At 44.7% G+C, this 23,194-nt stretch overlaps 1 pseudogene across 1 annotated transcript; it reads left to right on the top strand.

Moving 5' to 3' along the window:
• Positions 1–6,340: 6,340 nt before the first annotated feature.
• LOC147366536 (grpE protein homolog 2, mitochondrial pseudogene) lies at positions 6,341–8,166 on the top strand (annotated as a pseudogene). Its single transcript, XR_015169362.1, has 2 exons — positions 6,341–6,413; positions 6,767–8,166. The product of XR_015169362.1 is annotated as a grpE protein homolog 2, mitochondrial pseudogene (transcript).
• The last annotated feature ends 15,028 nt before the right edge of the window (positions 8,167–23,194 follow it).

A 23,194-nucleotide genomic window follows, 5' to 3' on the forward strand; every position in this document is an offset into this window, starting at 1 on the left:
ATGCTTTTAGGAGAAATGCTCAGATGGCGTCCTCAGACGACCTCCTGCATTCAAACATTTCCTCGGCTGAAAGACTTAGGTTCCTTATTCAAACTAATTTCAGCACTCAGACGATCCAAAAGGCTGGTGTTTGTTTTCCCGACTAGGAGGAGCTTTATGCTTTGGGGCCCGAAAAATCTATTTTGATTTCAGTATTAGCAGCTGAAAAATGTGTGGTACAAAGGGCATAACACAAGCAGCAGATTTAAAGGAATATTTTTCATGGTTTGCATGCCACGGAGGGTCTTTCATCTCATGTTCACACCAGGCTTTTCTATCTTCACAGAAAACATCTGAGTTCTGGTGTTCATGGCCCTCTGCCTGTAGGGCAGAATGTTCAGATTATCTGCATTGAATACAGTTCTCAGAAACAATGTCTCATTTGTGTCCTGCTCAGAGTGGTTCTGGAACCTCCAAGGCTCCCGCAGAAATTTCTTCACAGGTCGGCTGTCTCTTAGCATTCAAACTTTGCACTTTGATTTTCCTGGTGGGTCTCTCAGGCAGGACTTTGGAAGGCAGATGACCTTAGGGTGGTGTGTGTGCTCAGTCGTGCCCGATGGTATGACCTCATGGACTGCAGCCCACCAGGCTCCTCTGTCCGTGGGATTTCCCAGGCAAGAATCCTGGAGTGGGTTGCCATTTCCTCCTCCAGGGGATCTTCCCCACCCAGGAACTGAACCCGTGTCTCTTGTGCCTCCTGCACTGGCAGGTAGGTTCTTTACCACTGTTGTAAGATACGAGCAAATAGGCGGTAGCCATGCACCCAGCAACTTCAGAGGAGCGGTGGGGGCTGGGAGGGTGCAGCTCTGGTGACGGGCCTGATGCGTCAGCTTCTTGTGTGGCTCTTTCATACAACAGCCTGTGTGAGACTCCTCCATATTTTGGGGGTGCACAGTTGTGGGTCACTCCCTGTCTTGCTGGGTGGGGTCATTTTAAACCTCCCTCCACCCCTGACTGCTTCATCATCAGAACCTGTCAGTGTGATCTTCAGCAGACAGATCTAAGCCTGCTCCCCTCGTCTCCCCACCCCAGGCCCTGCCATGCTGCGTGGAGGCTGCATCATCCTTGGCATGCGCCGGGGGTGGGGGGGTGGGGGTGTGTGTCTTCTCACTCTGTTCCCTCTCCCCTCCTGTCCTGTCTGCACAGGTGGCCTTTAAAACAGACTAGGGCCTGTTAGGGTGATGCCCATGGCTCACGTGGGCTCACAGGGCCCCGCCTAACCATGCCCCACCATTATGTACTCCTGAGCTCTTTCCCCTTGGGCACCTCAGTCGGGTAAATTCCTACCCACCATTTCTCAGAGAGGCCACCTCCCCAGCTGCCCTGTCCATATGGAAGCTCCCTGTCACTTCATGCATGGTGACGGCCACGCCCCACATTAAACGATGACTCCTCGTCCCACTAGGCAGTGGAACCCTGGCCAGGTCTGGTTGCCCTCCTGCCCCGGCACAGTGCCCGACAGGCAGCTCTCCACATATTTCTGGAACCTACGACGGATTACAGTGTCAGGGACATCACGACGTTTAACAGAAAATGTATTACGGGGACTTTCCCTTAAAGCTGTATGATCCGTGGCTTTGCAGCTGAAAACGGGCAGGTTGGGTACCAGGAACTCTGAGTGCTGTCCAGCCCCTTCAGTCCCTGGGGGCAACCCGCCCCTTCATGAGCTCCTCTGGATAAAGTGTTTTCCAGAAACACAGCCCCTGAATTAGAAGTGGCATGGACACGATGCCTGAGCCCCGGCCTGAAACTGGGGCACCGACTCCATCAACGCACGCAGCATCCATAGGGAACAGCGTCCATGCCAGCCCCACTGCCTCCCTATCACTGCAGCTAATACATAATTTATTCAGAAGTTGTGAAGCAAAAAGAATGACAGAAGAAGCTGACCCAACTCTGAGTTGCCAGTGGCTTTTTAGGCCACAAGAGGGAGATGTTTAAACTCCAGTTCAACATAAAGAAACAATTAGAAGAAATTGGCAATCATAAGGTTGGCCAGATGGACACCTATTTATATGATGTTGACTCCGGAATTCCATTTATTTTTAAACTACAAAAATTCCAATTCTTTTTGTCTGCAATGTAATTTGCATTTTAAATGGCGTTCTTAAAGATAGAGAATTGTCTGCCTTAAAATCCAATTTTAAGTCTAACTAGTGTGCGGAAGTGTAAGTATTCAACGAAGTGACAGAGACGAAAATTCTTTTCTAAATGAATCTTTTTTTTCTAAAACAGCCTCAAGGACGAAATCAGCTTTCTTTAAAAACTTACTGCTTCAGGAAACAGACTCCAAGACACGGAGAACAAACCTATGGTTGCCAAGGGGGCGGGGGTGGGGGGCTGGATTGGGAGTGTGGGGTTGGCAGATGCAGACTATTACAGAGAGGACGGATCAACAAGAGCCCACTGTGCAGCACAGGGATTCCATTCAGTATGGTGATAAACCACAGTGGGAAAGAGTACGAAGACGACTATATATACTTGCACAACTGAATCACTTTGTTGTACACCTGAAACTAACATAACAGTGTAAATCAACCATAGTTCAAAAAAAAAAAAAAACAAACTTAGTGTTTCTTCCACTAATTTAAAATATTTAAGCACCTGTGCCAATCACGATTTTTATTTATTTATTTTCGGCATGCTGCACAGCTTGTAGGATCTTGGTTCCCCGACGAGGGACTGAACCCACACCCACAGCAGTGGATGCGCACAGTCCCAACCACTGGAGCACCAGGGCATTACCTATCACAGAATTTTAAAGGAAACGGACAGCCTGCGGCTTGAGAATCTATTAAGAGCGCCAAGTCTAACCACTGACGTGTTTACCTACCATGAGTTCATCTATAGTTGCTGCACCTTCCAGCCCCCCGGCTGCCCCGAGGCCATGGGTGAGGTGTTGAAAGGGCCTGACCCAAGGGCAGAAGAAGGCTTTCTGAGAAGCACACGAGAGAGTTGAGGGGTGCTGTGATGGAGCCAAACGACCGTGAGGAGGACAACACTCGGGGGTGTCGAGCAGTCCAGGTTCCTTGCTGGGAGCGTCATAAGGATCAGCCAGTGATGATGCCTCAGTTCAGGGATGAGAAAACTGAGGCTCAAAGAGAAGGTCTGAGGGTCTTGTATTGAGTGTGGGGCTGTGACTTGAACCCCACCCTTGAACAGAATTCCAGTCAACTGTCAAGTCTGAGGGTTGCTCAGATCACTGGGCCCTGGAGAACATGTGCCCAGTCGCTAAGTTGTGTCCAGCTCTTTGCGACCCCATAGACTGTAGCCCACCAAGCTCCTCTATCCATGGGATTTCCCAGGCAAGAATACTGGAGTGGGTTGCCATGCCCTCCTCCAGGGGATCTTCCCCACCCAGGGATCGAACCTGGGTCTCCTGTGTCTCCTGAATCACAGATGGATTCTTTACCACTGAGCCACCTGGGAAGTCCCCAGGGAATAGATTCTTTCCTATAATGGACCAGTGCTGTATGCTGTTACCCTATTGAGAAGAGCAGGATTCGGCCAAGGTTCTCTTCTTCCCCTAAAACATTCTGCCCCAAGAGGAGAGAGGAAAGCCTTCATGGCGTCTCAAAGGCAGCTATTTCTGGAATGGCTGTCAGTGAACAGTAGATGGGGTAAAGATGCCGGCTTTCTGCTGACTCAGCAGTGTGATGTCAAGGCTTGTGGGAGCCCAAGCTCACCTGAATCTCCATGAACACACATCATTTCAGGCTCCTAGGAAGTCGTGGAACACGCTCGAATCAGATGACTTGTAAAAATTCCTGCGCTTTCCTGTAGCTGCCCAGAGCCTCAGCGTGTGTCTTGAGTGTGTCCATGGGATGCGAGGAGACAGCTTAAGATCGTCTTCCTGGCTCAGGTGGCAACGGCGGAGTCAGACCCTCCTGCTGCTGACCGCCTGTGTCTGCGGTCGTTTGCTCCTGACCCTGCTCTCACCCCGACTCCTAACAGTGTGTCAGGAACAGGCTTTTTATTTTTAAATCTTGTATATTTTTGCAACCCCCTGCAAGTGCTGAATTGTTTAATATTTTACATCTGCTCAGTTCATATTTTATAAAATAACTAGTTCTTTAATACTGGCATTAAAGAATCCTTGTTACATGGTTGGGGGGGAACCTAAAAAACAAACAAACCAATTTTGGGGCTCCTTTAAGTACTTGGAGAACATTGCTGGTTTTTCTTATCAGAACACCTGTAAGAAAATGGCACTCCTAAATATGATTACATGACCATTTCTCACCCTTTATATTTTTCCTGGTGCACAGCACATATTTATTGATGAATGAAGCACCTGGTGTTCGGGCTCAGCTTGGTCGGGACACAAAGCCAGACGAGGATGAAGATCGAGGCCAGTTGTGACAGTGCCTGCCCTGTGGACACTGAGGTTAGAGCCACAAGACACTGGGGCCAGGATGACTGATCCTCAGGTGAACCAACTTCCACAAGTCACTCCAGGGAGATATATTGTTCTTTCTCCCTAGGCTGGCACGTGCGGCTCCTAAGGAGACCAGGAGCCTTAAATATGCAGGCTCCTATTTAATAGAAAATAAAACACCAGTGGCCTACAGACACTTTTTTACAAGTTTAAAGTTTTCATCCAGAAACTGCTGTCATGTGCTTTCATCAGCAACATGCTGGAATATTTTTTCCACTGGCATGAGAGTCATGACTCCCATTCCCTTTTTCCCGTCAATTTTCAGCAGTCTGTCTCCTGTCTCCCACGGCCAAGCATTTGTTTTGGAATATGACCCTTCAGTGTCACTGTAACAATACCTGAAGATGCCGCAGAGTGCTGTCCCCAGAGATGCAGAAGACATGCCCTTCCCTGACGGAGCAGACATCGCAGTGGGGCGGGAGGGCAGCAGAGGGGGCGTGGGGGGACTGGTGTGAACAGCACTCTGGGAGCGGGAGATGAGGTCCCTCCGGGGCAGCCTTGAGGGAAAACGGGAGGCATCAAGGAGGGCTGCACACAGAGGACCGCGCTGACGCAGGTCCTGGAAGAACAAGCGGGCGTGACGCCACAAAGCTGAGCGGTGCATCTGGGATGAACCAACAGCCCGGTTTGCCCGAAAAGTAGGTTATTTCAGGGAGCTAGTGGAGATAACACTGCTCTGGGGGAGATAAAAATGCTCTGTGAGAACTCTGTTTGAGGAGAAGTTTGGATTTAAGTCAACAGGCAGCGGGGACGCCTTGCTAATCCCTCAGCAGGGGAGCTGTGGGTCAGATAGCCACCACGGTTTTGCTGTGGGGCACTTCTGAAAGAAAGACACAAACTGCGGACCAGCTGGCTGCCCTGGACATCTTGTTCATGTCAAGGACCACTCAGCTCTGCTGCTGAACTGGCTGTCCCGTATCGCCTGCATTTGGTTTTCATAATGTTTGATTTTCACCTAAGAATTTTAAGTTGAAATATAGTTGATTTACAATGTTGTGTTAGTTTCAGGTATAGAGCAAAGTGATACACAGACACACACACATATACATTCATCCATATACATATATGGGTTTCCCGGGTGGCTCAGTGGTAAAGAACCTGCCTGCCAATGCAGAAGATGTGGGTGCAATCCCTGGGTCAAGACGATCCGCTGGAAGAGGAAATGGCAACCCACTCCAGTATTCTCGTCTGGAGAATCCCACGGACAGGGGAGCCTGGCAGGCTACAGTCCACGGGGTCTCAAAGAGTCGGACAAGACTGAGCAACCAAATGACATTCTTTTTTGGATTCTTTTCCATTATAGGTTATTACAAGTCCTTGTGCTACACAGTAGGTCCTTGTTGTCCGTTTTATACATAATAATGTGTATACGTTCATTCCAAACTCCTAACTTCTCTCCCTCCATCCCTCATATCCGCTTTGGTAACCATAAATTTGTTTCCTGTGACTCTATTTCTGTTTTGTAAATAAGTTCATCTATATCATTCTTTTTAGATCCCACACATAAGTGAGATCACACGGTATTTGTCTGTCTCTTAGAATGATCATCTCTAGATCCATCCATGTTGCTGCCAATGGCATGATTCTCGTTTTCACTGGTTGCCCTTTCCACATGAACACTGCTGTGTACATGGCACGGAGGCTGTAAAGCGCTGCTTAAGGAACCCTCATCAGAAGACTGGCAGTGACATGCATGGGCCTCACAGGAAGTGTGCTGAGCGATGGAAGCCAGATTCAGAAGAGGACAGACTGTGGGAACATGTCCACAGGACATTCCGAGAAAGCCCAGATGGCAGCTGTGCAGACCAGTGTCCCCAGGCCTTGGGCTGGGAGAGGGCCTGACATTAAGGAATTCTTGGGGTGATGGCGCCCTTTTGTATCCTGCATGTGGTCATTACAAGAATCTCTGCATATGTTAAAGCTCAGAGAACTGAAAGTGAGACGTTTTACTGTAGGTAAATATAAAATACAAATAATAAGAAAAATCAGGTTAATTATCTTCAGTTTTTTAGAGATAACACTTTGTTATCCAATTTGCCAAGAACTAATAATTTTTTTGTAATATATAGGGAAGACTGCATATAAAATTTAATATACAAATAATTATACCAGCAATATATAAGTATAATTAATATATTTAATCAGAGTAATTAATTATCTAACTATGGCTATCAGAAGAAAACTTGCTATACCACTTTCCCGCCCCTTTCTCCAGCTTTGGCACCTACAGGTGAATTGGGATTCTTTCCTAGCACCCTGTATAAACATAATGGGGAACCAATATCTGAGCTTCACTTTTCCTGGGATGGCTGCATCCTTTCAGCACTGCCACTCAGAGAACCGCTGGTGAAAACTGCAATTCTGAGGACCCCCCTGATGAACTGGAACCCTCTCTTGCAGAATGAGCCTTAAAGCTAAAAGCTGTTAAATTGGAGAAGGAAGTCCAAGATTTAACAGTGAGATACCAGACAGCTGTAGCTGACAGTGAAAATATAAGAAGGCGAACCCAGAGACGTGTAGAAGATGCCAAGATATTTGGAATTCAGAGTTTCTGTAAGGATTTGGTGGAGGTCGCAGACATTTTGGAGAAGACTACAGAGTGTATTTCTGAAGAAACAGAGCCTGCGGACCAGAAGCTCACTCTGGAGAAGATCTTCCGAGGATTGTCACTTTTAGAAGCAAAGCTGAAAAGTGTGTTCGCCAAACACGTTCTGGAGAAGATGACATCCATCGGTGACAAACATGACCCTCATGAGCATGAACTCATTTGTCACGTGCCAGCTGGTGTTGGGGTGCAGCCTGGCACCGTGGCATTCGTAAGGCAAGATGGCTACAAGCTTCATGGCTGCACCATTAGACTTGCCCAGGTGGAAGTGGCAGTAGAGTCTCAGAGAAGACTATGAATGGGCCCAGAGGAACTGCATGTTCTCCCAGAGTGCAGTCACCTGTGATTCCTTTATTTATTAAACTAGGTTCGTATTGTACATGAGGTACTTCATGTGATCTGTTTTGGATTTAGTCATATTGGCTTTATTTCTAAGATACTCTATTGATTTAATGTGACCTGTTTGGTCTCATCAGAAGTCTTGCCATTGGGCATTTGAACAATGTGACAAGTGTTCCTGTGGCCTTATCAAAATGTGTTGAAGAAAATTATTTTAAAATTGGTACTCTGATGACTTTCAATCCAAAATCTTTTTTAAAGGTGGAAATGAGTTTTATGTTTATGTGTTTTCAACTAAATGTTCATTTCTGGTCCCTATAACAGAAATTGAATACGATCTTGAATTTGGTGGGAAGAGGAGGTGGTAGGGATTGGTTTAACATTTGGGTACTGAAATGATAAAGCTTAATAGCTGTATGAATTTAAATCATTTGGATTGATTTTTATGCACATAGATTTTCAGAGCCTACCTCTTTTCATTTTATTTTTCTTCTAACCGTCTTTTGTCCTTGTAGTTTCTGCCAGGTGGACTTCACATTCACACTCATTTCCCTTTTCAAATCCCATTTACAAGGCTAAGGCCCCAGGAAAGACTTGGAAGACAGAGACTGGCAAGAAATCAAGATACCAGGTCCCTTGCAAGCAAGTCTGGCCAAGAAACCTTGTGCTTTCCTTGCTGAGTTGTCTTCAAATTATTTTCAGCCTCCCTGGGTGTATAATCATTTCAGGGAAATTGAGGCAGCCCCAACAGCTAATGACCTAAACTGGTCTATGCAAGTAGTTTACCACAATTTCTCTTTCCACTGGCCCTTAAATCCTCTGCCACTTTGTCAGATTTATCTTGTGATCCTTGATTAGATTATGTAGGGAGGCGGAGAACTAAATAGACATTTCTCCAAAGAAGACATACAGATGGCTAACAAACACATGAAAAGATGCTCAACATCACTCATTATCAGAGAAATGCAAATCAAAACCACTATGAGGTACCATCTCACACCAGTCAGAATGGCTGCGATCCAAAAGTCTACAAGCAATAAATGCTGGAGAGGGTGTGGAGAAAAGGGAACCCTCTTACACTGTTGGTGGGAATGCAAACTAGTACAGCCACTATGGAGAACAGTGTGGAGATTCCTTAAAAAACTGGAAATAGAACTGCCTTATGATCCAGCAATCCCACTGCTGGGCATACACACTGAGGAAACCAGAAGGGAAAGAGACACGTGTACCCCAATGTTCATCGCAGCACTGTTTATAATAGCCAGGACACGGAAGCAACCTAGATGTCCATCAGCAGATGAATGGATAAGAAAGCTGTGGTACATATACACAATGGAGTATTACTCAGCCATTAAAAAGAATACATTTGAATCAGTTCTAATGAGGTGGATGAAACTGGAGCCTATTATACAGAGTGAAGTAAGCCAGAAGGAAAAACACCAATACAGTATACTAACGCATATATATGGAATTTAGAAAGATGGTAACAATAACCCTGTGTACGAGACAGCAAAAGAGACTGTGATGTATAGAACAGTCTTATGGACTCTGTGGGAGAGGGAAAGGGTGGGAAGATTTGGGAGAATGGCATTGAAACATGTAAAATATCATGTATGAAACGAGATGCCAGTCCAGGTTCGATGCACGATACTGGATGCTTGGGGCAGGTGCACTGAGACGACCCAGAGGAATGGCATGGGGAGGGAGGAGGGAGGAGGGTTCAGGATGGGGAGCACATGTATACCTGTGGTGGATTCATTTTGATATTTGGCAAAACTAATACAATTATGTAAAGTTTAAAAAAAAAAAAAAAACTTGCTATACATTTTCAAATGCTCAGGAACTTTATTGCACTGGTCCTCATGTATTAGATGACACCCTGGAATAGTATATATATATTTATATTTAAAGAGTTTTTATATATTATTCTTCTAACCTTGCTTATGCTAGAAATTTGCATAATACTCTTTTTGATTGTAATGTATTAAATGTAAATCTCAGATCAAATTGGATCTCACAGATTTTGATTTAGTGGTGATTTAAAATATATGAAGTTTGTTTGTGAAGTCTCATTGTTATACTTTTCTATCAGTAGAGAATCTCTGTAACAGCTGACCATGTATTTAAAGTACAGTTAGTACAGCCTATAATCCAAATCAGAGTCTCAGACCACATTATCAGTGTGCTGTGGGCAGAGAGTAAAGGGCTTTGTTGTTTATTATAGGTCATGATAAAAAGAAGGCCTGACTTACAGGTTAGAAGTTCCAAAGACCTCCTTCCATGTTCCCTCTGGAGCTTCCTTCCAGTTACTGCAACTTCACTCTGTGTCTCTGAATAAAATAGTGGTTGGTGATTCTTTTAAAATAGTACACTGCCTTTTGACTTAAACCTGTGTTTACTTTGTAAAATAATAGGTTCTAGGATCTGAGTGCCGAGCTCCTCAAAGCCACCATGATTACAGCTTGCATGTTAATGGGAGTTCTGCCAGTCAGAGAGAAGGTCCCCCCAACATTCAACTTCTCTGAGAGCCATGGGGCTGCAGCCACAAACCACATGAAGTCCCACAGCATGGTGGAGCGAATGATTTGGGTGTCCACTGAAGTTTTCATTTCTCTTCTCACGACTGACTGTCACTTAAGATAAAAGGCAACTATATGTTGTGAGAGCTGTTAATATTTTCAAATTAGTAAAGTCAGGTGTTCGAGATGTTAAGGTCCTTAAGTCTTGCAGGGCACTGGCTTCATCAGATGTGGTTCACGCCTTGCCTTGTGATCTCTGTTTCCAGGGCACTGCTCCCATCCTGCCCCACCGTCACTGGGTAGCGCCCTCCCTGAGCCTCCCTGTGCTCTGACGGCCCTGCTCTCATTCCACCTGCACAGCTGCAGAGCTCGCTGACAAGCAGGCACATTTAAAACTCTCCACCTGGTCCTCACTGTCTCAGGATAAAACCCAGAATCCACAACAGGACTGAACAAGTCAGCGTGGCCTGGCCCTTGCCCACTCTGAGGCTCCCTCCAGCTGCTTTGCCCTGGTTCTTCCTTCCACAGGGCTGTGGCTCAGGCCCCACCACCTGGAATGCTCTCTCTGGAACCCTGTTCCCTACCCAGGCTTCCCAGCCCTGTCTTCATCCCTTTCCAGAGGACCTCCTGGAACTCCCGGGGTGTCAGTGCCTCTGGGTATACAATCTTCCATTTCTCCTTAGCAGCACCTGCCAAAATGGCAGTTGAGCAATTGCTTGTGAAAGTGTGTGTAGCTGTCTTCTCGGATAGAGTTGGTCCCTGTGCTTCCAGGGAACATCTCTGTCTCGTGTTTCTTCGACTCCCAGTGAAGTTCCTTGCTCACAACACTTGTGCAATGAATATTTGTTGAATGAATACACGAAAAAAACTGAGGCAACGATAACTTGGCTACAGAATGAGACAAGTGGTGAAGTGGGAAGGAGCTCTGGTGGACTCCAGCCTGTGTGTCCATGGGTCTTGAAGCTCCCTGTGCATGTGGCTTACCTGGGGATCTCCCTGAACAAGTGGCTTCTCAGACTCCACTCCCATGAACCCTGACGCACACACCTAGGGCAGCAGCCAGGACCCCACACACGGAATGTCCAGGTGATGCGATGCAGGTGTCTGAGGACGGTCTTGGAGAACTGAGGCTGTGAGGTGATGAGCTGCATGGAAACCCGGCCTAGAATTATACCAAGTGCATCTGTGAAGTGATGTGAACATGGTGACCAAGTTCAACTAGCTGCCTTGGAAACAGGCCCGAAACCTTAAAAAGAAAGTCCTTGTAATCAGATAGTAATTAAGATATGGAAATGCTTGGAAAGTTGCTCATTATAAAACTGGGTTAGAATGCCGCCTCTAAACAATAAACCAGTGCAGGGGGCTAATGTGGTTCAAATCAGATGAATGAATGTTGGTACATACGATAGAAGGTGTCAGTTATGATGACAAAAGACTTGTTTTTCCAAATTAATCCTTTGCAGGAAACCCAAGTCCTTTCCTCCCCTCTGCAGCGTGGAGAGCAGAAGTCTCTCGTGCATCTGTCTGTTTGGGGTTTCCCTGTCATTTCTGGCACATATGTCCTTTTGGGGGGCAGAGTGGGCCTAAGTTATACATCTTCCAGTATGATCACCCACTTTCACACAAAAAGATGGTGACTGAATCAGTGTAAAGAGGAAAACCTAGAAGTGAAAAATTGTTTTTCACCCTTTCAATTTGTTCCATTTGGGGCAAAACCCAAGGCTGATTGGCCCTTGTGGGGTTTTGTTTTAATGGGATAACAGAAGAATTTGAAGAGTACCCCCAGGGACTGCCTGCTTCTGAAGGCCTGTTTCTTCATTATGTGTTTTGTTAGAGGTGCCATAAATGCATTTTCTCTCCTGTCTTTTTGAGAACTGCTTACATTGTAACCATCTGGGCAAATTACGACCCTATTTAAATTAAGAATCCTTAAAGAGATCAATTCCCTGTCTTCGAGCTACATTCCATGTAGCAATTATCGCCTGAGAGATTTCACAAGAGCTCCAGGCTTCATCAGCACTGAGTACTAATGATCCTATTCCAGGACTCAGGATTCAATTTGTATCACAGGACTGGCTGGCTGCAGGTGGAGTTAGAATCTGCTAGGAAAACAAGAATGACACAGGAGGTCATGTCTGGATTGTCAGAGTGAATATCTGCATTTAAGGTTTTGGGTTCTTAATTACACATTTGTTTAGAAAATCTTTGCATCTTCTTGGACTTTGGTACCAATGTCCTGCTGGAACATGGGAAGATGCTGAAAAATAGCCTTTGCATTCAATACAAGAATCTCTTTTCATTTAGTTGGACGCCTGCCTTGGAAATGAAGTTGTCACTGAAGTGAAAGTTGCTCAGTCATGTCCGACTCTTTGTGACCCCATGGACTATACAGTCCATGGAATTCTCCAGGCCAGAATACTGGAGTGGGTAGCCTTTCCCTTCTCCAGTGGATCGTCCCAACCCAGGGATCAAACTCAGGTCTCCCACATTGCAGGTAGATTCTTTACCAGCTAAGCCACAAGGGAAGCCCAAGAATACTGGAATGGATAGCCTATCCCTTCTCCAGTGGATCTTCCCGACCCAGGAATTGAATTGGGGTCTCTTGCATTGCAGGTGAATTCTTTACCAACTGAGCTATCAGGGAAGCCCTTGCACATGGTCAATTGCTATCCTCCAAGTGTCCAGGTATGAATTTATCCATAATGATCCTTCATTCAGCAGCTGCTTTTTGGTGTTAATGACAGCGTGAAAAGTTATTGGAGGAACAATCTGGCAGGATCTGATGTTCACCTGGGAAGGATCCAAGCCTAGGAAGATAAGCCTTCCATGGAGTCTCCCACCCAAACTAAACTGTTACATCTTTCTTTGGACCCTGAGTCTTTCCCGTTTGAGGGACACCAGAAGCGGGGCAAGGGTGGTGGCAATAAGCTTGGCTCTCATTCACTAAGGATCTGTATCTGGCATAGGTGTGAATCTCTTTTACCAAAAACCAGCCTCCTGGGGATAAACCTGTCTCAGAAACCCGGGTCTTTGAGAGAAAGGGAAGGCAGGCTTGCTTGGGCCAATTTTGCCTACAGGGAGCTATCCAGGGTGCTGACCCTGTAGACCTGACCCTCTGAGGTCACTCTGCTGCTGTGATTGCCAAACTTTGACAATTTGTTAGAAAGGAGACAATGCCTACCACCAAAACCGGGTTCTGTTATGCTTGGCCTGGTCTGACCTCTGCCTCACCTGACCTGTTCCTGCTGGAGCTGGGAGAGCTGCCCCAGTTTAGCCCTAAACAATGGCTCCCAAACCTGGCTCTGACCAGAGTTGTGAATATCACAAGTCAGAGTGTCTGGGAGTAGGTCTAGGAATCTGAAGGTCATTGTCCTAGATTAACTTCTTGGTTCCTTTACCATGTTTCCTTTCATTTGAGTCTAATTCCTCTTGCCTTTCTCCTTTATTGAATGGAAAGGAAACTGTAGTATGTAAGTAAAATTTTCAGAGGAGTTACTGGAGAAAATTGTATTGAAAAACCTAACATGGTGAGTACTCAATCCTTCCCAGGTGGTGCAGTGGTAAAGAATCTGTCTGCCAATGCAGGAGATGGGAGAGATACAGGTTCGATCCCTGGGTCAGGAAGATCACCTGAAATAGGAAATGGCAACCTGCTCCAATATGCTTGTCTGAAAAATTCCATGGACAGAGGAGCTTGGTGGGCTACAGCCCATGGGGTCACAAAGAGTCAGACACTTCAGACACGACTGAGCAACTGAGCACAAGCTCAATGGAAAAAAGTATGAAGGTTCTGCAAAAGATTAAAAATAGAACTGTCATATAATCCACCAATCCTACTTTTGGGTATTTATCCAGACTCTTAAAGGGGTGTTAGCACTCCCATGTTCATTACAGCCCTATTTACAATAGACAAGATATGAACACAACTGAAATGCCCATCAGTGATGAATGAATAAAGAAAATGTGGTATTTACACATACAACTGATTATTGTTGTTGCTGAGTTCAGTTGTGTCCAACTCTCTGTGACTTCACAGACGGTAGCCCACCAGGTTCCTCCATCCATGGAATTTTCCAGATAAGAATACCAGAGTGGGTTGGCATTTCCTACTCCAGATCAGATCAGATCAGATCAGTCGCTCAGTCGTGTCCGACTCAACTGATTATTGTTCATCCTTAAACAACAGGAAATTATGCCACGTGCCACACTAGGGATAAACCTTGGGGATACGATGCTAAGTGAAATCAACCAGCTCCAAAAAGACAAGTGCTGTATGATTCCACTGGTATGAAGGATCTAAGGCAGTCAGAGAAACAGAAGGGAGGATGGAGGTTACCAGGGAAAGAGGGAGGGGCAGAGGGAGCTGCCGTTTGATGGGTACAGAGTCTCAGTTTTGCAAGAGGGAGAAGTTCTGAAGGTCTGTGGTACAACAATGTGACTCCAGTTGGCACCACTGAGCACTGAAATATGGTTAAGATAGTGAATTCTATTTATGTACTCTGTTGTATATTAAAAAATCAAAAAGAAACCAATCTCCATACTCTGGTGACTACTCTATTTTGGGGTGATTCAGTTCAAGACAGAAATAAATAAATTGATAAGTGGACACAGGTATTCACTAGGCTCTAGTTATCTTAGATTTCATAGGATTGCCACATTTTATTTCTCTCTCTTGGCCCAGAATTTTTTATTTATTACTTCTGCTCATTGTATCTGGGTTTGAGTGTGGCTGCTTTATGGGAAAGGATGTTTTAGAAATGACTTTTATCTGTATCTTGTATCAGACGTTAGGGAATACTAACTAGAGGACTCTTTTCTCTGGGTTATACTCTGAATTAAATTGGTATAAATCTTTTCGAGATTATTTGAATTCATTGAAAAATATTTAATTCCCAGTCTAAGCGCTAGAAACCTGTAGAATTGAAAGAGCTTTTTAGCAGCAGAAAGTAAAGTTCATTATTAACCACTAAAGTTTGACATGTAATTGAATGCAATGGGCAAAACTATTTTATCCACAGCTGCTCAAAAAACTGATCTAACTTTCCCTTTGGAAGGTCTGGGGAAATCCACATGTTCCTGACCAGATCTGACCCCTCCCCACCGAGCCTGCCTCACAGCCCATGTGAGCCTTTGGTTTCGTTTTGCTACTCTTCAAGAGCTTCCCAGGTCGCTAGTGGTGAAGAACCTGCCTGACAATGCAGGAGACATAAGAGGCATGGGTTTGAGCCCTGGGTCAGGAAGATCACCTGGAGAAGAAAACGGCAACCCACTCTAGTATTCTTGCTGGGATAATCCCATGGACAGAGGAGTCTGGCAGACTACCGTCCATGAGGTCCCAAAGAGTCAGACGCAACTGGGCTACTAACACTTTCACTTCTTTCATATTGGTAAGACATCACTTCTCCTAATAAGCACTCAACCTAGTAGGGATTTTGACCAAATGTGATATTCATAAAGATGATGGAATGAGCCTTCATTCAACAGGAAGACATAAAGCAAGGTCAAGGGAGGATACTGAGAGAAGCGAAAGCTGGCTTTAAGAAAGTCCTCTGTTTATGGAAGCCTCGGCTACCCGCCAGGAGCCTTCCTGAACTGGGCGTGAATTATGAAATCATAACAGCGATTGAAGAGGTGAAGCTTTCTCTTGTCCCAGTTATGGATTCATGTGATAAGTACAAAATCTTACTTTCCCCAACATGTCCAGACATTTAATTCTTTTAATGAAAATCCAAGACAGAGCAGCTCCATGTCTCCTAGGTCTGTCTTCTCACAACAATGAGCCCTGGGCATAGCTCAAAGACAAGATAGGGACCTTAAGGCTTGAGACATGACATGGCCACGGGTCTTGTGTTTCCTCATCACCTCCCATATACCCTAGAGGGTCCTCAGCATGTGGGGTCTTCCTGGACCAGGGATCAAACCCTTGTTCCCTGCATTGTCAGGTGGATTCTTAACTACTGGACGACCAGGGAGGCCCCTGCCCTTGGTTTTCTAACCTAAGCAATGGTAATAAATATACAGGCTGCAGTTTCTCAGTAACATTTATACAATTCAAGTCCAGCTGCTATTTTTAGGTCTTCTATCTGTAACTTATGAATTATTATCATATATCATGAAAGCAAAGAATATACACATGGATAGATATAAACACATATGTATTATTTCTCAGAAGAATGACTAGTTCCTTACAGGTTAACTTTCCAGCCTGAAATAGAGTCCTTAGCAACCCCATTTAATTGATGTTAATTGGTATTAACAGGGTAAATTTACAGAACCCCTTAAAACAAATAACTCCTCATAACAGTTTTGACCCTGGGGGAGAAGAACCATCAAGTTTGTCATCCCAGAAGTCCCTGCTGCCTGTCACTAACAAACAAGTCAAGGAGAAGTGTGTGGAGGGACCTCTTCAAGTCCTCTGAAATCCCTCGAACATCTGTCAATCAACTGAACCCTCCCAATGAAGGCTGTTTCTATTCAGAAGCCTGCTGTATGTTTATAATCTCCTTCTCTCCCTCTTCGCCTAGAAGAGCAAGTGAAATGTATTTCCCCTCCTTTCCTTTCAGAAAGACTGCTAGTGGCTTTTAAAATTAGTTTATTCTGCTCCAGACTTTGAGGCTATTTTTCAGCATTTGGTAGGTGGGCTGGATCACAAAATTAGAAATGAGAGTTGGAAGGGATCTTGGTATCATGTCAATGAAACAACCTTGTGCATCTTTGTCACAGATGAAAGAAAACTGGGCTGTCAATTTTTCATATTGTTTTCCAGTCTTTGAAAGGAAGAACTTTTGTTTTTCATAACAATAGGCCAGGACCAGCAGCATTCCAGGCTGCAAGCTCTTCAAGGGTGGCATGGTTTCATTTGCTTTGTATGCCCAGTGTCTGGCGTGGGACCCACGAGATGCTTGAGGAGTGAATCATTCCTAATAAGTCACTCTGCTAATTAGATGGGCTTGTCAACAGTTATTGCTTACATAATTTGAAAAGACACATGCACCCCAAAGTTCACTGCAGCACTGTTCACAACCACCGAGACATGGGAGAAACCTAAATACCCACCGCCTGAGGAATGCAAAAAGGAGATGTGATACAATATGCATATATATAATATACATACATACATACACAGTGGAATATTCAATTCAGTTCAGCCGCTTAGTAGTGTCTGACTTTGCGACCCCATGGACTGAAGCATGCCAGGCCTCCCTGTCCATCACTAACTCCCAGAGCTTACTCAGACTCATGTCCATTGAGTCGGAGATGCCATCCAACCCTCTCATCCTCTGTCATCCCCTTCTCCTCCTGCTTTCAATCTTTCCCAGCATCAGCGTCTTTTCCAATGAGTCAGTTCTTCGCATCAGGTGGTCAAAGCATTGGAGTTTCAGCTTCAACACCAGTCTTTCCAAAGAACACCCAGGACTGATCTCCTTTAGGATGGACTGGTTGGATCTCCTTGCAGCCCAAGGGACTCTCAACAGTGTTCTCCAACACCACAGTTCAAAAGCGTCAATTCTTCAGTGCTTAGCTTTCTTTGTAGTCCAACTCTCACATTCATACATGACTACTGGAAAAACCACAGCCTTGACTAGATGGATCTCTGTTGGCAAAGTAATGTCTCTGCTTTTTTAATATGCTGTCCTGGTTGGTCATAGCTTTTCTTCCAAGGAGCAAGTGTCTTTTAATTTCATGGCTGCAGTCACAATCTGCAGTGATTTTGGAGCCCAAGAAAATAAAGTCTGTCACCATTTGCGGTGAAGTAATGGGACTGGATACCATGATCTCCGTTTTCTGAATGTTGCGTTTTAAGCCAACTTTTTCACTCTCCTCTTTCACTTTCATCAATAGGCCCTTCTAGTTCTTCGCTTTCTGCCATAAGGGTGGTATCATCTGTATATCTGAGGTTATTAATACTTCTCCCAGCAATCTTGATTCTAGTTTGTGCTTCATCCAGCCTAGCATTTCACATGATGTGCTCTGAATATTACTCAACCATAAAAGGAATGAAATGACGCCATTTACAGCAACGTGGATGCAACTAGAGATGATCATACTAAGTGAAGTAAGCCAGAAGGGAGAGACAGATTTCCACATGATGCCACTTCCATGTGGAATCTAAAAAATTGAGCCAATAAAAATTTAAAATTGAATTTAAAAACTTTAATTGTATACAACAAAATAAAAGGATAAAAGCATGGATAACCTACAATAACAAGTAATTCAAGAATGATTTTCATCAGGTTTAGGGAATGAGTAAGTATAAGTATATACTTATATACTTATAAGTATAAGTAAGTATAAACTTTTTCTCAGCATTTCCTGTTTTCCACACTATGTTACTATTTAATATTCCTGTTGGTGATCAATGCCTAATTGTGAGGAATGACCCAGGTGGGTCCTTGATGCCAGGGGGTGGGGGTGGGGCAATGGCAACGGGGATGCTGTGCAGACTAGCTGATCTATTAAGCGGGTGAGGGGTGAGAGTTGGTGGTTGACAGACCTGGGATTAGGAACTGGGTCTTCCCAGCAGTTGCATGGTGGCATCATCACTGTGGCTTATTTGATGTCCTGTCCACCCAGATGGACTGAGCGCTCTTTCCCTCTGCTCACAGTTACAGCTCTGATGCTCAGCACATGGCCCAGCACAGAGGAAGTCCTTATATGCCTTCAGTGGATTAAATGAGTAGTTTGATCTTCCAAAATGGTTGGGGAGAAAGGCAGTGTTTTAATGGACAGTTATATCTTTAGTGTTAAAGCTTTCTTTTTATGGGATGAAAGCTTAAAACAGAATTCAAATTCAGCATCTTATAAACCCCATGCTGACCATGTATTTCCTTTTCTGAGATGACTGTCACATGTCCAGGTGTCTGGTTACTCTGGTTTCTTAAGCCATCAGACCCCTGAGATGCTTAGCACTGCATTTGTCAAGGTCAACCGAGACAAAGCTACTCCAGCCAGCCTGCTGCCAGTCTCCCACTTAGGAACAGGGGATCATATGACTCCAAAGCCTTCAAAGGAAAAGACATACAGAGATGTTTCTGCAGCCTGCAGACTTAAGTCTTATTTTAAGAATAATTCTAAGGAGAAGCGATGTCAAAAATTTAGGTTTGACAGATAGTCTTCAGCATTTGTTGGCAACTGCAAAGACATACAAAAGAAAAACTAGTTCTTGTTCTCTGATGTAATATTAATAGATTCTTATCTGAAATATATTTTTTGCTATTATATAATCTGTGGTCTGAAAACAGATTGAATGATTCTAGCAAAGGATAATTTACAAGATGAAAACAAGGGAAATGGCAAGAAATATTGATCAAAGAGAAAACACTACAAACAAAAGGCTTTTCATGAATTAAGAAAAAAATGATGACATTTAAATCGAACAACTAAACAATAATTTGGACAGTTAGCAAACCTCTTAATTTCCACTGCATTATATACTTAAATGGACCTTGGGAAAATGTTATTTGCACAGACATTTATGATAATTTAATTGTTCCATATTATATGCTCAAATGTACTTTAGAAATTGCAGCTATTACAGAAAATTCATTATCTTTCTCCAATTTAAGCCAAGAACAGATTTATTTTTTGAAACACTAAAGAGAAAGAGCAGTAAGCGTAACATAAACGTGTTATCGTGTTATAACTAACAGCAAGTGTCATAAAAAATTCTACAAATAACAAATGCTGGAGAGGGTGTGGAGAAAAAGAAACCCCAGGACACTGTTGGTGGGAAGATAAATTGGAGCAGCTACTATGGAGAACAGTGTGGAGGTTCCTCAGAAAAATAAAAACAGAGCTACCATATGACCTAGCAATTTTACTCCTGGGTATATATCCCCAGAAGACAAAAACGCTAACTCAAAAAGATACATGCGTCCCAATGTTCACAGCAGCACTACTCACAATAGCCGAGACATGGAAGCCACCTAAACGTCCGTCAGAAGAATGGATAGAGAGGATGTGATGAGTACATATACATACACATGCTCATACATACATAAGGAAATATTACTCAGCCGTAAGAAAGAATGGAATAATGCCATTTGTGCAGCACAGATGGACCCAGAGATGAGCACACTAAGTCAAGTAAGTTAAAGAGAGAAAGACAAATCTTCTCTACCACTTATATGTGGAATCTAAAAACACAACAGACTAGTGAATGTAACAAAAAAGAAGCAGACCCACAGAGGACAAACCAGTGGTTACCAGTTGGCAGGGCAATGCAAGGATGTAAGAGTGAGAGGCACAAACTCCTGGGTGTAAGATGGGCTCAAGGATGGGGAATAGAGCCAACATTTTGTAATGACTGTAAATGGAAAGTGACTTTTAAACTTGTGTAAAAATAAAAAATTAAAAGTTAGCAGTTCTTAAAAAAATTACAGCAAAGCTAAAGATGAACCACAAGAATGGAAGTAAGTGCAGGGTCAGGAAACCTATTCCATGTCCCTGATATTATGCAGGGCTGACTGCCGGCCATGGGCGTGCCAGTGGCTCAGTGGTACAGAACTCATCTGCCAACACAGGAGATGTGGGTTCAGTCCCTGGACTGGAAAGATCTCCTGGAGGAAGAGATGGCAACCCACTCCAGTATTCTTTTCTGGGAAATCCTGTGAACAGAGGAGCCCGGCAGGCTACAGTCTATGGGGTCGCAAAGAGTTGAACGTGACTGAGCACACACACACACACACAATGTACGGAACATATGGATTTTGAGAAGACATTCAGGCTAAGGCACTCCCATGATGAAGAAAGGTGACTGTGAGTCCGTATGTGTATGTGCGTGAGTGCATGTGTGTGTGTATCTGAGAATTCTTTTGTGTGTGTATTTTTAACTCTGGCCAACACTTATGTCAAGTAACTAGAGTGAGAGATGACTGAATTATGATTAAAGCTCTGCACTGCTTTAATCATTAACAAATCATTAACAAATGGTAACAGAGTCACCATTAACAAAGCCTGGAATCATAAACAGGACTTGGACTTCTCTAGAGTGAACACATTAAACCTGTCTGCATGTGTGAGGATGTACAGATGCCTTTTATAGGAATGACAGCTGGCAATTGCCATAGAGGGGCTTGATGCTGTTCTGTGTAACTGATGTGTATCATCCCACTTAATTCTTATAACAGCCCCAGCAAAGCTGGTATCACTCACCCATTACAGATTTTAAAAAAATAACTGAAGCAAAGATAAGTTAAATAACCTTCTGACACACATTGTGAGTAAAGCCAGGTTTGAACCTGGATAAACTGGCTTCAGAGTAGTTAGATTCGGAAACATGACTGTCTATGCCTCCAGAACACTTTGATGAATTAAACCAAGAGCATCAAGACAACGGTGGGCAGAGCACAAGGAAGGTGTCATGGTCTTTTGGTCATTGTCCTAAGTTTTTAAGGAGCTCGAGAAGTGGCTAGCTGATTTTGAGCATTCTCACAGAACTAACACAAGTGAGAAAGATGCTGGCCACAGGGAATCCTCCAGAACTTACTGAGAAGAGGGGAGGGCCACCTCCATTTCTTTACCGGTGATGGGCTTAACCACGTGATCAGATCAGATCAGTCGCTCAGTCGTGTCCGACTCTTTGTGACCCCATGAATCGCAGCACGCCAGGCTTCCCTGTCCATCACCAACTCCGGACTCCATAATCACCACTGGGAACAGAGCGTCACCAAAACAACTGCTTATATCTTTGTTCTTAGTTGAGAAAATGCATTTTATAATGTGCAAGATTTAGCTGACTTTGCTAACTAGCTGTGAAGTTTAAAACGTGATCCTTATATCATTGTTTTATGTTGTATCTTGTTGGGGGAGTTTGTAATTTCCTTGGTTCTGTCTCGTCGCAACAAAAATTTGAAGCAACGGACAGACCAGCATTACAGCCCTAGGATAGACCAGTGTTACAGCTCAGTTTTATTTAGAAAGTAAAGGAAAATAGATCCTTGAGGCATGCTGCTGCTGCTGCTAAGTCGCTTCAGTCATGCCCGACTCTGTGCAACCCCACAGATGGCAGCCCACCAGGCTCCTCTGTCCCTGGGATTCTCCAGGCAAGAATTCTGGAGTGGGTTGCTATTTCCTTCTCCAATGCATGCATGCATGATAACTCACTTCATTCATGTCTGACTCTGTGCAACCCCATGGACAGCAGCCCACCAGGCTCCTCTGTCCACGGGATTCTCTAGGCAAGAATACTGGAGTGAGTTGCCATTTCCTTCTCTCTCAAGCCATGAGGGCATGCCAACCCAAAAGACATGAAGAGAGGCCTCTGGCCCAATTTTGGCTTCTCTTTTTATATGTTTTTTCTCCTCCCCCGGAGCCTGTCCTATGTGAACTGGGTTAGCCAGGAGGGCTGTTTGTTCTACCTGAGGTTCTCACTCTGGTCCTCGGACCTTCCTTTGTTCTATTTTTGCAGGCTTTTCCCTTCCTTGCCTTTTAGTCACCGCCATTCTGGACTCCTTTTTCCTATTCTAACTATCTAATGCCTTCGTCTGTATTCTTCGTAGGCCAGCGTACTGGATGCCCAACTCAGCAAGGTGAGGGCCAGCCTTTTGGATGACAGCCTTTGTGATCTGACATTCTCCCAAACTTCACACCAGACAGCTTGTCCCAGAGTTTAGAGCAGCGGTTCGACCGTCCAACTGGTCAGAGTCAGCTCCTGGTCATGGATCAGTGGTGAGACACCAGGCTGGTGACTGACCCTGAGAGTCCATCTCTTCATCTATGAACATGGAGACCCTTCTGAGCGAGGAGGGCAAGATGAACCATCCACGTAGAGGAGTTTGGGGAACATCTCTGCTGCTGAGAGGCCTGAGAGTCGCAGAGTTCAGGTGTAATACATGTCGACAACATCTGGGAAAGGGCTGGACACCGAGCTTGCTCCCGCAGCCGGCTTCTGCCAGGACCACAGAGACAGTGCTCAGGGGGTGACCTCACGCACACGAGCATCTTCAGTTTCTTCTGCTTCACCAGCCCCGGGCAGGCCATCCTCCCCTTCCTTGACGATGACATCCCTTCATGTGAGGGTCAAGTTCTTCGTCCTTTCACTGGAGATAATGCTTAAATCATCTGTTTCCCCTGCCCCAGCGCCATTAAACCAGATGACCCCTTCCTTTTCCCCACAACGAGCCTCATTCCCACCACTGGAAGTGACCAGGAGGTAGGAGGCTCAGGGGTGGGACTGTGTCCAGGGCCTCCATGTCTGGGCATCTATACAAAGCTGGGGGCTCCTCTCCCACTTGTAAGAGCACGTGTTGGGGA

The sequence above is a fragment of the Bos grunniens genome, chromosome 8 (genome assembly GCF_055505025.1).
Source record: "Bos grunniens cultivar Pamir isolate PY7600 chromosome 8, Bosgru_T2T1.0, whole genome shotgun sequence".
Taxonomy (NCBI): Eukaryota; Metazoa; Chordata; class Mammalia; order Artiodactyla; family Bovidae; genus Bos; species Bos grunniens.